Raw genomic sequence first — 4,879 nt, 5'->3', positions numbered from 1 at the left:
ATTACTCGGTTTTGTTCTGTTCAGGCCCCTCCATAACTATTATCCCCCCACCGTCGTGTAACTTGGCCAGTCGACGCATTTCTCCATCCCAACAGACTATCCTATTACTCGGTTTTGTTCTGTTCAGGCCCCTCCATAACTATTATCCCCCCACCGTCGTGTAACTTGGCCAGTCGACGCATTTCTCCATCCCAACAGACTATCCTATTACTCGGTTTTGTTCTGTTCAGGCCCCTCCATAACTATTATCCCCCCACCGTCGTGTAACTTGGCCAGTCGACGCATTTCTCCATCCCAACAGACTATCCTATTACTCGGTTTTGTTCTGTTCAGGCCCCTCCATAACTATTATCCCCCCACCGTCGTGTAACTTGGCCAGTCGACGCATTTCTCCATCCCAACAGACTATCCTATTACTCGGTTTTGTTCTGTTCAGGCCCCTCCATAACTATTATCCCCCCACCGTCGTGTAACTTGGCCAGTCGACGCATTTCTCCATCCCAACAGACTATCCTATTACTCGGTTTTGTTCTGTTCAGGCCCCTCCATAACTATTATCCCCCCACCGTCGTGTAACTTGGCCAGTCGACGCATTTCTCCATCCCAACAGACTATCCTATTACTCGGTTTTGTTCTGTTCAGGCCCCTCCATAACTATTATCCCCCCACCGTCGTGTAACTTGGCCAGTCGACGCATTTCTCCATCCCAACAGACTATCCTATTACTCGGTTTTGTTCTGTTCAGGCCCCTCCATAACTATTATCCCCCCACCGTCGTGTAACTTGGCCAGTCGACGCATTTCTCCATCCCAACAGACTATCCTATTACTCGGTTTTGTTCTGTTCAGGCCCCTCCATAACTATTATCCCCCCACCGTCGTGTAACTTGGCCAGTCGACGCATTTCTCCATCCCAACAGACTATCCTATTACTCGGTTTTGTTCTGTTCAGGCCCCTCCATAACTATTATCCCCCCACCGTCGTGTAACTTGGCCAGTCGACGCATTTCTCCATCCCAACAGACTATCCTATTACTCGGTTTTGTTCTGTTCAGGCCCCTCCATAACTATTATCCCCCCACCGTCGTGTAACTTGGCCAGTCGACGCATTTCTCCATCCCAACAGACTATCCTATTACTCGGTTTTGTTCTGTTCAGGCCCCTCCATAACTATTATCCCCCCACCGTCGTGTAACTTGGCCAGTCGACGCATTTCTCCATCCCAACAGACTATCCTATTACTCGGTTTTGTTCTGTTCAGGCCCCTCCATAACTATTATCCCCCCACCGTCGTGTAACTTGGCCAGTCGACGCATTTCTCCATCCCAACAGACTATCCTATTACTCGGTTTTGTTCTGTTCAGGCCCCTCCATAACTATTATCCCCCCACCGTCGTGTAACTTGGCCAGTCGACGCATTTCTCCATCCCAACAGACTATCCTATTACTCGGTTTTGTTCTGTTCAGGCCCCTCCATAACTATTATCCCCCCACCGTCGTGTAACTTGGCCAGTCGACGCATTTCTCCATCCCAACAGACTATCCTATTACTCGGTTTTGTTCTGTTCAGGCCCCTCCATAACTATTATCCCCCCACCGTCGTGTAACTTGGCCAGTCGACGCATTTCTCCATCCCAACAGACTATCCTATTACTCGGTTTTGTTCTGTTCAGGCCCCTCCATAACTATTATCCCCCCACCGTCGTGTAACTTGGCCAGTCGACGCATTTCTCCATCCCAACAGACTATCCTATTACTCGGTTTTGTTCTGTTCAGGCCCCTCCATAACTATTATCCCCCCACCGTCGTGTAACTTGGCCAGTCGACGCATTTCTCCATCCCAACAGACTATCCTATTACTCGGTTTTGTTCTGTTCAGGCCCCTCCATAACTATTATCCCCCCACCGTCGTGTAACTTGGCCAGTCGACGCATTTCTCCATCCCAACAGACTATCCTATTACTCGGTTTTGTTCTGTTCAGGCCCCTCCATAACTATTATCCCCCCACCGTCGTGTAACTTGGCCAGTCGACGCATTTCTCCATCCCAACAGACTATCCTATTACTCGGTTTTGTTCTGTTCAGGCCCCTCCATAACTATTATCCCCCCACCGTCGTGTAACTTGGCCAGTCGACGCATTTCTCCATCCCAACAGACTATCCTATTACTCGGTTTTGTTCTGTTCAGGCCCCTCCATAACTATTATCCCCCCACCGTCGTGTAACTTGGCCAGTCGACGCATTTCTCCATCCCAACAGACTATCCTATTACTCGGTTTTGTTCTGTTCAGGCCCCTCCATAACTATTATCCCCCCACCGTCGTGTAACTTGGCCAGTCGACGCATTTCTCCATCCCAACAGACTATCCTATTACTCGGTTTTGTTCTGTTCAGGCCCCTCCATAACTATTATCCCCCCACCGTCGTGTAACTTGGCCAGTCGACGCATTTCTCCATCCCAACAGACTATCCTATTACTCGGTTTTGTTCTGTTCAGGCCCCTCCATAACTATTATCCCCCCACCGTCGTGTAACTTGGCCAGTCGACGCATTTCTCCATCCCAACAGACTATCCTATTACTCGGTTTTGTTCTGTTCAGGCCCCTCCATAACTATTATCCCCCCACCGTCGTGTAACTTGGCCAGTCGACGCATTTCTCCATCCCAACAGACTATCCTATTACTCGGTTTTGTTCTGTTCAGGCCCCTCCATAACTATTATCCCCCCACCGTCGTGTAACTTGGCCAGTCGACGCATTTCTCCATCCCAACAGACTATCCTATTACTCGGTTTTGTTCTGTTCAGGCCCCTCCATAACTATTATCCCCCCACCGTCGTGTAACTTGGCCAGTCGACGCATTTCTCCATCCCAACAGACTATCCTATTACTCGGTTTTGTTCTGTTCAGGCCCCTCCATAACTATTATCCCCCCACCGTCGTGTAACTTGGCCAGTCGACGCATTTCTCCATCCCAACAGACTATCCTATTACTCGGTTTTGTTCTGTTCAGGCCCCTCCATAACTATTATCCCCCCACCGTCGTGTAACTTGGCCAGTCGACGCATTTCTCCATCCCAACAGACTATCCTATTACTCGGTTTTGTTCTGTTCAGGCCCCTCCATAACTATTATCCCCCCACCGTCGTGTAACTTGGCCAGTCGACGCATTTCTCCATCCCAACAGACTATCCTATTACTCGGTTTTGTTCTGTTCAGGCCCCTCCATAACTATTATCCCCCCACCGTCGTGTAACTTGGCCAGTCGACGCATTTCTCCATCCCAACAGACTATCCTATTACTCGGTTTTGTTCTGTTCAGGCCCCTCCATAACTATTATCCCCCCACCGTCGTGTAACTTGGCCAGTCGACGCATTTCTCCATCCCAACAGACTATCCTATTACTCGGTTTTGTTCTGTTCAGGCCCCTCCATAACTATTATCCCCCCACCGTCGTGTAACTTGGCCAGTCGACGCATTTCTCCATCCCAACAGACTATCCTATTACTCGGTTTTGTTCTGTTCAGGCCCCTCCATAACTATTATCCCCCCACCGTCGTGTAACTTGGCCAGTCGACGCATTTCTCCATCCCAACAGACTATCCTATTACTCGGTTTTGTTCTGTTCAGGCCCCTCCATAACTATTATCCCCCCACCGTCGTGTAACTTGGCCAGTCGACGCATTTCTCCATCCCAACAGACTATCCTATTACTCGGTTTTGTTCTGTTCAGGCCCCTCCATAACTATTATCCCCCCACCGTCGTGTAACTTGGCCAGTCGACGCATTTCTCCATCCCAACAGACTATCCTATTACTCGGTTTTGTTCTGTTCAGGCCCCTCCATAACTATTATCCCCCCACCGTCGTGTAACTTGGCCAGTCGACGCATTTCTCCATCCCAACAGACTATCCTATTACTCGGTTTTGTTCTGTTCAGGCCCCTCCATAACTATTATCCCCCCACCGTCGTGTAACTTGGCCAGTCGACGCATTTCTCCATCCCAACAGACTATCCTATTACTCGGTTTTGTTCTGTTCAGGCCCCTCCATAACTATTATCCCCCCACCGTCGTGTAACTTGGCCAGTCGACGCATTTCTCCATCCCAACAGACTATCCTATTACTCGGTTTTGTTCTGTTCAGGCCCCTCCATAACTATTATCCCCCCACCGTCGTGTAACTTGGCCAGTCGACGCATTTCTCCATCCCAACAGACTATCCTATTACTCGGTTTTGTTCTGTTCAGGCCCCTCCATAACTATTATCCCCCCACCGTCGTGTAACTTGGCCAGTCGACGCATTTCTCCATCCCAACAGACTATCCTATTACTCGGTTTTGTTCTGTTCAGGCCCCTCCATAACTATTATCCCCCCACCGTCGTGTAACTTGGCCAGTCGACGCATTTCTCCATCCCAACAGACTATCCTATTACTCGGTTTTGTTCTGTTCAGGCCCCTCCATAACTATTATCCCCCCACCGTCGTGTAACTTGGCCAGTCGACGCATTTCTCCATCCCAACAGACTATCCTATTACTCGGTTTTGTTCTGTTCAGGCCCCTCCATAACTATTATCCCCCCACCGTCGTGTAACTTGGCCAGTCGACGCATTTCTCCATCCCAACAGACTATCCTATTACTCGGTTTTGTTCTGTTCAGGCCCCTCCATAACTATTATCCCCCCACCGTCGTGTAACTTGGCCAGTCGACGCATTTCTCCATCCCAACAGACTATCCTATTACTCGGTTTTGTTCTGTTCAGGCCCCTCCATAACTATTATCCCCCCACCGTCGTGTAACTTGGCCAGTCGACGCATTTCTCCATCCCAACAGACTATCCTATTACTCGGTTTTGTTCTGTTCAGGCCCCTCCATAACT

The sequence above is a fragment of the Aspergillus neoniger genome (genome assembly GCF_003184625.1).
Source record: "Aspergillus neoniger CBS 115656 unplaced genomic scaffold BO87scaffold_11, whole genome shotgun sequence".
Lineage (NCBI taxonomy): Eukaryota > Fungi > Ascomycota > Eurotiomycetes > Eurotiales > Aspergillaceae > Aspergillus > Aspergillus neoniger.
This window is presented reverse-complemented; position numbering follows the sequence as displayed.